The 13,349-nt window shown below is 33.7% G+C and overlaps 1 protein-coding gene and 1 pseudogene across 1 annotated transcript in view; one reads left to right on the forward strand and one right to left on the reverse strand.

The window, feature by feature from the left end:
- Positions 1-13,349, forward strand: part of DOK6 (docking protein 6) — a 709,371-nt gene that overhangs the window by 468,486 nt on the left and 227,536 nt on the right. The window lies entirely within an intron of this gene.
- On the reverse strand, positions 1,489-2,753 carry LOC141496832 (WD repeat domain phosphoinositide-interacting protein 2 pseudogene; annotated as a pseudogene).

A 13,349-nucleotide genomic window follows, 5' to 3' on the forward strand; every position in this document is an offset into this window, starting at 1 on the left:
CCCATTTCTGAAAAGGATCAAAGACTGCTTTGTCCTGAATGTAGAAAAGATTGAGAAATGAAAATGAATTGTCTGACCAATAGTCATAATGATGATTATATATGAATTCAGTGAATGCTTACTGAGATAAAATAAGGTCTATGCCTACAATATGAATAAAAAATAAAACATAGGAAATAAAATATAGTCAATTAACACAGTCCATTCTACCTTCTTGTCATTGAAACAAAAAATAATAAAACAGACAAACCCAAGGGGAAAACACACCCCATATGGTAGAAGACTCTGCCACATCTTGTTGGTTTTTGACTTACAGTGACATTTAATCTCACCAACAAGATGTTTTAGCAGGAAAAAAATTGAATTTTCTTAATTGAATTAGCTGAGAGTTCTATTGATTCTTCCTTTGTACTTTTGCTTGTTTGCTTTGAATACCTAAACACTGTGATTCCTATCTGTTTCTCAAGGAATGCAACCATCAAAATCTTTCAACGTGACCTTAATTGTCAATAAACTCTCAGTCCCATTTGTCAAACTTTCAAAATGATGCTTTGGCTTAATTATTGGTTAGCCTCATAACACTGAGTCACTTTTTCAATAAGGATTATTCTGGGGGCACCTTGCTAGAGCATAAGAATTTTGAAAGCAAAACTGTAAATGATATACTCAACTAAATAGGTACCTTGAAAACAGGCTTGTACTTAGTCATTTATTAGGCACCTTACTATAGCTAGGTTTAATTAGTGTACTAATCACTATATGTAATTCAATGAGCTAAGCATAAAGGAATGACTTAGATAAAAATAATCTCAAAAGTTATTAAAGTGACCACATCATAGATTTATTTATTTTTTTTTGGTCAGGGACACAATGAATTTATCATATACTTGAAAAAAGTAGAGCATCGAAGATATTCACAGTACCACATACAAATTATCAGGATAAAAATTAGATGTGATGTCAAAAAAAACTGTAACTGATTCTTTCCTCTCTGGCAAGAAGGAAGTAAATGTCAGAGGACAATGGCCTCTATGGTACCCTACAGAACTGTACTACATTAAGGACATATTCAAAATGCATCCCAGCCACATGTGGCAGAGAGGAGTAAAAATATAATGGGGAGACTGATCAAGGAGTATTCGATCCAAGGGCATGGACAATATGAGACTGCCTGCTGGTAATAAATGGTGAATTTGCTTCAAAGTGTGTGATGGAGCCCTGTCAAATCTTGTACAGCTAACCAGTGATCTTGTTGAACATGAAGATATGTTGTTCAATCTGTTGACTCTGTATTGTCTTCATGATCCTGAATCAATCTGAGATGAAATAGATCAGGTTATGATTTTGTGAGATTCAAAAGGTCATAGAACTACCAGAGGTCCATAGAGTTTGCTGATGGCCATGGTAGCTATGTGATCTGGTCAGTCTGATGAGGAATCAGACTTGAAGAAGCCACCTGCTTGGTCCAGCCCAGCAAAAGCCATTCAGTCACTCTGTCTTGTGTTGTTTCATTAGAGTGCATTCCCCTCCTTCCTGAGGATCCAGACTGTACATATATAAGTATCCATCAGTAGCTCCCACTAATAATCGCGGAATCTTCTGAATTGTTGCAAGTGAACATATATTTTTATGACCACAGAATGGTAGTTGGACAGTAGCAAATGCTCTACCCTGGTTAAACATTTCTGTCTCTTGAGAGGGCAAATAGCTGGTAGAGGCCATAAGTACTTTTCCAAAGTAACTAGTCCAGGTAGTGGGTTGCTTCCGAGGTTTCTCTTTCACAGTCTCAAGTTTGAATATGTGCACTGTTTCTGTGTTACTAGATGCAGAAAGGAACATTCCATCCATGCTGAAAGCCAGAGCTTACACACCTCTTTACTCCTTTCCGGATTTTCTGTCCTTCAGGGATAGAAAATACCCGAAACACAGTCCCCTTCTCGGGAGCTGTGGCAAGTTTGGTACCACTTGCGTCAAAAGCCAAGGCTGCTAGGGGACTATCAAGCTGGTGTCATATTAGAAGCCCTCAAAGTAATGGTATTAAAGACTTGTACTTCCCCAATAGTTGCACTCCTGGGATATGCCAGATAACAAGTATCATTATTTATTGACAGCACATAAACCTGCAGAGTTACAGGGAATTTCCCTGATTGTATACAGTACCTTCATATCACGAATAATGTGTACATATATAGACATTCTTATAAGCATACTATCAGCCTCTGTCTATTCAATTTGACTGCCAATACAGTATTGGAATAGCTATAATAGCATATTTCAGTGCCCTTCTTAAAGTGGCAGACTTTTAGCTTTCCTGGGGCTTTGAGGCGAACAATAGCCACCAGGCTACTTGAAAACAATATTTCAATAATACACACATCTTTGGTACCAGTACATTCATAAATCTGTTCCAGCTTACCCACAGAGGAAAGGCAGAAGAATTTGTAACCAAATTTACTTCCAACAGCTAAGGACGTGTTGTCCTGGTTGAAGTTAGCATAGTGCAGTTGGCTGGAGCCGGCCTCCGGGCTCTGACTGAACAGGTTCCTGGCTGAGAGGTGGGACCTGAGCTCGGGTGCCGTCTCCCGGGTCGGGAGAGGGAGCAAGTCAGGGTCAGCTCCCTGCCCTGCTCCTCCGTCCTGAGTGTGCCAGCCGCTGTGGTTGTTGCTGTTGCTGCTGTCCCCGCCACCACTCGCTGCTCCAACTTCTGTCATCAGCAACATAGATTTAGAACTGAAAAATACCTCAGAGGTCATCTAACCCAACAGTCATTTTACAAGTAATATGACTGAAGTTCATCAAAGTTAAAAGATTTCCTCAAGTTCACAGATATTTGGTAAGAGAACTGGGATTTAAACTGAGAATCTCTGACTCAAAATCACCTCTTCTTTCTGTTGGAAGAATATGACTTGGATAACTTAAAAAATAAATGACTGAATGAGTGAATGAATGAATGAAAGAATAAAGGAAATATTTAAGTGCTTACTATGTGTAAAGTACTGTGCTAAGCCCCAGAGATACAAATAGGAAAACAAGGTAATTTCTACTTTCAAAGATTAACATTCTAACCAGGGGTGGGGGGGAATAGAAGGGTATTGTGGAACAAAACATGGAAGGTTTCCAGTACAAGTAAGAGCAACCTTGATGGACTTGCTCATTCCATCAGTGCAACAATCCAGGACAATTTGAAGCTATCTGCGATGGAGAATACCATCTGTATCCAAAAAGTCAGAGTCCTGGACTGACTTCATCAAGTTCTAAGGGGTGATAGTGGGTAAGGTGGTAGTGGACTGATATACAGATAAATCATTGCAAAATATATACAAAGAAAATAGCATGTAGTTTCATCAGATGTGAAGAGAGAACTAATTGGAATAATCAAAAAAGGTCTTCTCTAGGTGAATTAACCTTGACAGGAACTAGGGAGTCCAAGAGGCAAGGATGATTCATACTTTAAGAATACCAATTTACTAGTTGTGTGGAAAATAAATTATAGAGAAAAGGGATGGGAGGCAGGGAAATTAATTAGGGCCCTATTAGAATCATCTAAGCTTTCTCTACTAAATTTCATTTAAATTTAAGATGAAGGTTTTTTATTTAAATTGTGATAACTCTCAATGTATTTTTATGGGCATGTTGTTTTGTTTTGTTTTTGTTTTTTACAAGGCAAAGGGGGGTTAAATGACTTGCCCCAAGTCACATGACTAGGTAATTATTCCATATCTGAGGTTGAATTTGAACTCAAGTTCTCTTGACTCCAAGGTTGTAACTCAATCCATTGTGTCACCTGGCTTCCCCCTTTAATGCATATGTTATAGTCTATTTGGTAGTTCAAAAATAGAGGAGAAGCATGAAGCAGAGATTTTGTGCATATTTCATAAAATCATAGAATTTTAAAATGAGAAGCTACCATCAAGATTGCTTAGAACAAGCCTAAATCCAATGGGTGAATTGCCACTTCAAAATGATTTTTGAAAATTGTTTGTGTGTGTGTATGTGTGTGTGTGTGTGTGTGTGTGTGTGTGTGTTATACCAAAACAGAAATAATACTACTTCCTCACCTTTTTCAAGGTTGTTTACAATAATAACCTGCATAATATATTATTAGTACATCATGATTGAAATTGTACTTTGATAAAAATGGAAAAATTGTAGCCTTTAACATTGAAAATGGCAGTGGAGGAGAAGCATGAGATAGTCATACTGAGAAAAAGTAAAGTGCAATGAAAAAGACATTGGACTTAACTCTAAATTCAGATTCTGCTTTAACATGAGTTGCGTGTGCAAGTCACTGAGTCTCAGGTTTAGCTTTAAAACAGGATTAATAATTCTTGCCACTACCAACTTTAGAGGATTATTATGAATAATGTGGATTGTAAATTATAATGCTCTATATAGATCAGATATTATTAAGCTGGTACATAGTCTAGCCCTCTTCTACCTTTCTGGTCTTCCTAACACTTCTTGACGTACTTTTCAATGCAGTGGCCTCCTTGCTATTCCAGAGTTAAGACACTCCCATCTGTCTAATCACATCATTTTTCTCTGGCTTTCACTCATGCCTGGGATGCCCTCCATCTTCAACTCTTATCTACTGATGTTCCTAGCTTCCTTTAAGAACCAAATAAAATTCCATCTTCTACAGGAAGTCTTCCCCAATCTTTCTTAATAGCAGTGCTTTCCCTCTTTTAATTATTTCCCACCTTTCTTCTATGTCATTTGCTTTATATATGTTTGTTTACTTTTCATTTCCCCATTAGACTGTAAACTCTTCCATATTATGAACTATCTTTTGCCTTTCTTTGTATTCATTGTAAACACTTAATGAATGTTTATTAAATAAATGAATGGCATTGTTTGTCTTAGTGGACTACATAGGAAAATTTCTCTTCTGGATCCTCAAAATGCTAGCATAACCTTAATGTTCTAATAACCCTAATAAATTGTTTTTCTTAATAGTCTCCTATGCCTGTAGTTAATTTAAATACCATTACTTTTTGTAAAGATTCTGCTTTTCTACATTTCTAGAAATCATCAATTTAAAAAAAAAGCAAAATACATTACCTTTCACTATAGTGTATTTTCCTATGATTTTTGGAAGCCATTATATATTTTTTAGATCTAAAAATATAATTTTGATACTATAACTTGCTGAAATATCATACATCAACAGAGTTATCCTGTCAGCAGTTCTAAATTAAAAATGTCTGATTATTTGGGACATCACACAGTTTAACTATTAAAATGTAATTAATTTGGACACTGTCGCAACAGAAATGACAACTTGCTTTTCTTTTTTAGATCTATGTAAAATTTACCAAAAAGCAACCTTTTTGGTGAGTAATAAATAAATAATTAAAGATTTATTCAAAGAAAATGGTTATAGTTGAATGACATGGTTAGGTTACAGTGAGGATTGAATGTTCATGTCAAGTATGAATGTGAATACTTTATTTCTGTAAAAACAAAATGAATTCTGAAAATTCAATAATAATAAACAATGTCAAGTCCCTCACAGTATAATACTAATGGTAGTTAGTATATTCAGGAATATTTTCATGAAGGTTATTATATTGTATTGACAGAACTAATACCTTGAAATAAAAACATTACAAAAAACAAGACCCCATTTAATAAAGAGATCTTCCTTGATACAGTTTCATATTTCCTTCAGATTCTGTTCTCTATACAGGTTCCAATTCCTTACTGTCTTCTTAAAGTTAAAATAGTACTTCTGAAGGTTCAAATGGTAGACAGAAGTTTCTAATTTTTAAAATAAAGAGAATTCCATAATTGCAAAACAAAGACACTCCCCATTTTGTGCTATTAATTGCAAATTATTTTGATTGAAAATAAATGGAAGTATTAATTGTTGCTTCTTTAAAAATTTCTTAGATTACTCTATATAATAGCCTAGACTTGGTAGTAGTTATTAAGTTTTGGGCTTTAGAATTACCAGGATTCAACTAGAAGAGAAATATAATCAATCAATTTTCCTTTCTAATTTCAGTGATAAAATGCATATAGAAAAAGGGGAGGTAATTATTTCTCTAAATATTGGAGAAGAAAAATTACAAAATGTCTGTTTCAAAAACTTCATTGTTGATATCCTCTTATTGCTTTAATCATTTTTTATAAAAAGTGGAATCCAATTAAAATTTGGAATCCTATTATCAGCAACAATGAAGATTCATTTGTTAAGAAACTGACCAGACTGATATGCTAAATGGAGGGGATAGGTGAAGATTAAATAAAATATGATAACTACTGAAATGGAGTTTTCAGATTTGTAAACAGAAGAGACACCAATTCAATTAATTCTAATACACCAAAAATAAAGGTGCGTTAGAAATAATAAAAGAAGGTATTTTTTAAAATCTGGAGGAAAGTTAGTTTCCCAGGAAAAGATTATCTTGAATTCTATCTCACCTTCATCTCATACAGAGTTTCTATAGTACAAATATCCCTTCAGATTTTGCCTTTTGAAGATGAAAATCACTTCAGGGAGTTTGGTTAGTTTCTGTCATCATAGTATAGACCTTAGTGATTGTAGAAAACAAGATACTGAGATCAGAGAGGTTGAATGATTTGCCCAAATTTATAGAAACAGAAAGCAGAACTAGGATGTAACCCTAGGTAGATTCATTATCAAGACTTAAATACTTAAAGTAATTAAAAGTAAATCAAATAGCCAAAAACGATGTAATACGTTCAGAGTTTTATGCTAAGTGTTTATGATATAGCAAACATAAAAATTTCCCCAATCCTCAAGGAATACACATTCTAATGGAGGAGACAAGAACTAAATAACTAGGCACATAGAACAGTTGTACATTATAAGTACCTTTAAAAAGAATCTTATGCCTATTAAGAGAGAGTGAATTCACTTGTGTGATGAGGTCAGAAGACAGAAAGCAAACAGCTGAAGATAAAAGATGTAGAAGTAATGAGTCTAGAAAACGTTTTTTTATGGGAATGTAAATGAGACAAAAGATTAAAAAATGAGAAGTTGAAAGGATGTTAGATCATAGTAAATGTTTTTAATGATGAGGAAGATTTATGCAAGTGTGCAGGTAGTACAGGAAGACTAGGTGGATATGGTAAGCAATGGAAATAAACGTATAAGTAAATGAGGAGCTGGCCTTGGCAAGGAAAAGGGTAACCTCATTGTCAGAAGTCATAGTAAAGAAGAGAGTCTGACATGCTCAAAAGGGATTTTGAAATTTCTACAGAGTGATTCTCTCAGTATAGTGTGAAGAAAACAGTCTATTTTTTCCTTGATGCAATGATAACTTTATCATAGATATTATTAAGACAACAAATGAAAGTTTGAATCAAATATGCAAATCATCTTAACTTTGTCTTGGGATAAAAATATCATTTGTACAAAATGTGATAGTTGATTGATTTCCTGAAGCATACTTCAACATGATTCTGTAAAAAAAAAATCTTTCATTCTTTTTCCATCACTAATAGAAGCATAATGAATAATCGATATATTTACCTCTTCTATTCACTGAATTTCATAAACACTAATTTAATAGGCACAATTAGCATTGAGATCAAATGTAAGCAAATTGATCAAAGAAAGCTTTCTTTAAATCTAAACAATGTTTAAATCATTTACTCTTCCAAAGAAGACCTCAAAAGCAACAATTCAAATGTAATTTTCAGAATTTGAACAGGCATAACTGTACCATCTAGAAATACAGATACCTAAATGATAATAGCAAGGAAGACAAATGCATCTGTTCCTTGGAAATATCTGGGATATAGAAAACAGAGTATTTTAGTTTGGCTTCATCCTTCTTAGTCTTTTATTCATCAACAGGACTTCTATTCAATAACCAAAAGATTATAGGCCTAAAGTGAAATAGGCAGAACCAAGTGAACAGTGTGTGTAATAATATAAATAAAAGCAAGACAGAACAAGGCAACAAAACATATAATTGCATCTGTCATCCTGCTTCTAAGCAACAGAAATTAAATATATTTCCTCCCTTCCAGAAGAAAGGTAAGGGATGTCAAGGAGCAGAAAGCTGCTTAATCTCTCAGGCACTCCTTTTTGGGAGGGCATCTAAATGGTACAGTGGATGGAGCTTCACGAATCAGAAAGATCTGACTTCAAATCTGACCTCAGACATTTACTGTGTGACTCTGGGCAAGTTGCTTTGTTAGTTTGGCTTGTGTAACAAAATATTGGCCAGTTTATATTATGATAGGACTTAGAAAAAAAGTATAAATTTTACTTTAACAGAAAATAGCATAGAAAATATTTTTTCTGAAAAATCTCATATTAATATAATGACTATCCTATGAATACATTTGTCTATATATTTAGCTCTATATTAGCTTGTTGACAAGAGAGAAGATAAATAAATGCTCTAGGATAAGATACTTAGATGGTAAAATGGATAGAATCTGGGTATTAGACCAGAAAGACATAGTTCAAACCTTGCCTCCTTTTTACTAGCTGTGTGACTGTGGACAAGTCCCTTAATGCCATTAACACCAGTTTCCTTATTTGTAAAATAATAATATAATAATAACCTATTTCCCATGGTTGTTATAAGGATATTGGATTGTATGATATCTAAATTAGATAATAATTGTAATGTATCAACTTAATGCCTGGCACATAGCAAGTGATATAAAAATGTTTGTTGTTGTTGTTATTATTATTATATCCATAATTCCCTTAATAGATGTGGAATTTTCATTTCCTGCAAGTACACATGAAATGAATAAGTAGCCTAGACCTAATATCTCCTAAATAAATGAGAACATTTCTGCTTATTATATCTTCAAGTAGTAAGTAACAGGTTAAGAACTTGATGAAATTTCCAAGTCATCTGTCTGCTTCCTTGCCTATGACTTGCAAACAACTATCAAGTGGGAATTTAAATACTGATTTTTAGTGGTAAAAATTTATATACAGTATGCCAATATACATATATGTGTATAAAGGAAACAAAAATTTGTTATGCAATGCCAAAGAATCATATTTACTTTATTCATTCTTGATGTTCTATAGTATAGTTTAGGTGTATTCTCTAACTGCAATAAACATTTTTATATCCTATATCTTGACACTGTAAATTCACCAGAAATGTTAATTATATAGCTATATCCCTTTAAAAAGTAAAAAACTGAAATGGGAATATTTTTATGATTTTATTTAAAGGGCAAAATCCATACCTTTTGATAGAAGAAATTAGGAATATGGTTTTAGGGAGGAGAGTTCAAATGCTCATGGAAAAAGCAGTCATCATTTTTGGAAAGGTAATACATAGGACAGTCAAATTGTCACCCTACATCAAAACATTTAATTCCCTGAGAATTAGGGTTGAGGATAGGATCCTAGCTTTTTTTTAGTACTAAATATAACAATGACAAGTTTATTTCAAACTCAATTTGAGTTGCTTGTATACAGAACCAAATATACCTCTAAAAATTTTGGTGGTGGGTTGATATAGAAATGATTATTTAGAAAGTAAAATGGCAGTTCAAGGAATTCAATGACTTTGAACTCTGAGCCTCCCCAAACAGGCAACCATTTTCTGACACCCAACCAAAAAAAGTTCTTGTGACCTCTATATAGTGGAAACCATTATGGAATTGCATAATAGATGAATCAGCTGTCTAAAAAACAAAAACAAAACATTGATAAAGTAATAATTTTAGGATCACATATTTGATTCTTTTTTTAGCATTTTATTTTATTCAAATTATATAAAAATAAATTTAAACATTCACTTTTTTAAAAATTTTGAGCTATAAATTATTTTCCTTTTTCCCCTCTCCCTTCCCCTCCCTGAAATGGCAAGAAATTTGATTTAGGTTAAACATATAGAGTCATGCAAAATATATTTTTATATTACTCATGTTAGGAAAGAAAACACAGTTCCCACCCCACCCCCCAAAAAGAAAAAGAAAGTTAAAAAAGTTTAATCAGCATCCGTATTTCATCATTTCTCTGGAGATGCAAAGAATTTTTCATTATAAGTCCTTTGGAATTGTCTTTGATGATTTTATTGCTGAAAATAGTTGAGTCATTCACAGCTGATCATCACACTGTATTGTTATTACTATGTAAAATGGCCTGCTAGTTCTTTGCATCAATTTATGTCAGTTTATGTAAGTCTTTCCAGATTTTTCTGAAACCAACCCCCTTATCATTTCTTATAGCACAATAATATTCCATCACAATCATATACCATATTGATTCCAACCTTTTCCAAAATGATGGGTAGCCTCTCCATTTCCAATTCTTTGACACAATAAAAAAGAATAGCTATAAATATTTTTTAACAGATAGGTCCTTTTTTTCTTTTTCTTTTTTTCTTTTTTCTTTTGGGATACAGACTTAGCAGTGATATTGCTGTGTCAGTGGGTATGCCCTTTGGGCATAGTTCTTTAAGCCATTCACAATCCCACCAGTGTTGTTTTAGTGTTCCAGTTTTCCTCACCTTCACCTTTTCCTCACTCACCTTTCACATTTATCATTTTGCCTTTCTATAATATCAACCAATCTCATTGGTATGAAGTGGTAATATAAGTTTGTTTTAATTTGCATTTTTAAAATCAGTAGTGATTTAGAGTGATTTATTTTAGGACTACAGGTTTGATTGCTTTGTCTGAAAACTTTTCATAAATTTTGAACATTTTTCAGTGGGGGGATGATTTGTATTGTTGTATAATTGAATCAGTTCCCTATATATTTGAGAAATGGAGTTCTTTTTCAGAGAAGCTTGCAGTAATTTTTTTTCTCATAGTTATGATTACACTGTATTTCCCTCTACCCTATTTTCCAAATGGTTCTTTTCTCTCACTCCTTTCATCCTGTCCTTCCTCAGAATTGTTTTGCTTTTCACCATTACCTCCCCCAATATTCCCTCCATTCTTTCATCTATTTCCCTTTAGGATAAGATAGATTTCTATTCCTAATTGTATGTGAATGTTATTCCCTTTATTAGAAAATTCTGATGAAAGTAGGGTTCATGCATTATCTACCACTCCTCATATTACCCCCTACTATAAAAACTCTTTAAAACTTCTTTTATGAATGATAATTTACTCCCTACTACCAATCCTCATTTTTTCCCAGTGGTTCCCTCTTTTTCATTAATTTTATTTTTAATATATCATCTTATCATAGTTATTACTTTTCCCACACCTTAAGTTCTTTTAGATATTTTATGATAATCAACTTACACCATTGTCCTCTGTATACATATACTGCTGCTAACTCTCCTAATAATGATAAAGTTCTTAGAAGTTAAAACTATCATCTTTCCATGGAATATAAACAGTTTAACTTCATTGAATCTTTTAAAATTTTTTTTTACTGTTTACCTTTTTGTACTTCTCTTGAGTCTTGTTTTTGAAAGTTACATTTTCTATTAAGTTCTGTTCTTTTTATCAGGAATGCTTGAAAGTGTTTTGTTTCATTAAATATACTTTTTCCCCTGAAGGATTATACTGATTTACTGGGTTGGTAATTTTTGATTATTATCCTAACCCTTTTGCCCTCTGGAATATCATGTTTCAAGCTCCCATCTTTTCATGTAGAAGTTGCTAAATCTTGTGTTATTCAGATAGAGACTTCTTTTAAAGTTGTTTTTGGAAGAATTCTGAGAGCTTCCTAGCTTTTCAATACCATCTTATCTGTGCCCCAGAAATTGTGATCTCAATGTGTGAGACTTATTTTGTTTTGCAGGGCAATGGGGTTAAGTGACTTGCCCAAGGTCACACAGCTAGGTAATCCTTTTTTGTTTTTTGCAAGGCAATGGGGTTAAGTGGCTTGCCCAAGGCCACACAGCTAGGTAATTATTAAGTGTCTGAGGCCACATTTGAACTCAGGTACTCCTGTCTCCAGGGCTGGTGCTCTATCCACTATGCCACCTAGCCACCCCACAGCTAGGTAATTCTTAAGTGTTGGAGGTGAGATTTGAACTCAGATCCTCTTGACTCCAGGGCCAAGGTTCTATCCACTATGCCACCTAGCTGCCACAAAGTGTAAGTCTTTTAAAAATGTAAGTTGTTGCTATAAACCATTAAAATTGTTATGCATCTGAGAATATAGGTTCCTTTCCAAATTCGAAGATCTTTCTCAATTGAGTTACTATTTTATTTGAATATGTTTACTTGAATATCAGAATCATAGCCTTTCCTGCTAATTCTTTCATTTATCAATAATTTTATGAATGCTTTAAAGGTACTCAAATGATTATCAGAGTTCAAATCACTTTCTTAATACAAGAATACAAGCTAAAAACTTCAAAACTTTTTCAAAAATAAACCAACCGTGGAAGCAAGTAGCTAAAACATATGAAGCAGTGGAATAAGGCAGAAAAATAAATTAGAATAAGAGGTTCATCAATTATCAGCTGTGTGACTCTGTGCAAGTCATTTAAATTATTGCTGGATCTGCTTCTTAATTCTTTTTTTTTTACTATCTAATTCCTGAATTGGGTTAGGAATACCCACTTTTAAGATTAAAAAATTACTTATGGTAATGTAATAAAGACATATGTGGAGGGACAAAGGCAAGACAGTACAGTAAAGGCTCCCAAATGTCCCTAGAAGAATTTTAAAATAATACCTCAAAATGAATTCTGATGAGGATGAGATAATTTTCTAGCCCATTACAACTTAGAAGGTTGGCAAGAAAAGTTTTTTTCACTGAGGTGAGAGTGAAACAGACTCCAGCATGCTGAGCCAACACAGACTAGGTCAGCACAGGTCACATACCAACAAGCCAGCAGCAGTCCTTAGGGAATGATTGAATTGGCTTCAGAGGTTTCCAGAATTCTCAGCCCATAGACAGTAAAAGGATCACAGAATTAACGATTGCTTGACTGTCTTGCATTGCCCATATGCAATGTTATGACAGTGCCAGGACAAGGAGAAGAACTAGCACAATAGTGTAAGTGGCTGCAGGGATATATGGCCCTTGGTCATAGTTCAAGGTTAGAGAAAAGGGCTTTGATTACTCATAGAACAGAGCACAGGCCAGTCAGCCCCATATTTTTTTTATAGTACACCACCTTGGAAAAACTGAAAACTTACAGCTTTATAAGTTAGCTCTGTTGGACAGTGCTAACTCCACCCCAGGAACAAAGCCCAACTTTAACATGAAATTTAAGTCAAAAAATAAGCTAGGAAAATGATGAAACAACAACAAAAGAATTGGACCATAGATTTATAGTGACAGGGCAGATCATAATACACTACAAAGAATGTAATAGTCAAATGGTGACACTAAAACTCAAGGAAAAATGTGAATTAGTCTTTGGCTCAAAAGGAATTCCTGAAAGAGCTCAGTTTTTTTTAATTGTGTAAGAAATATA

The sequence above is a fragment of the Macrotis lagotis genome, chromosome X (genome assembly GCF_037893015.1).
Source record: "Macrotis lagotis isolate mMagLag1 chromosome X, bilby.v1.9.chrom.fasta, whole genome shotgun sequence".
Lineage (NCBI taxonomy): Eukaryota > Metazoa > Chordata > Mammalia > Peramelemorphia > Peramelidae > Macrotis > Macrotis lagotis.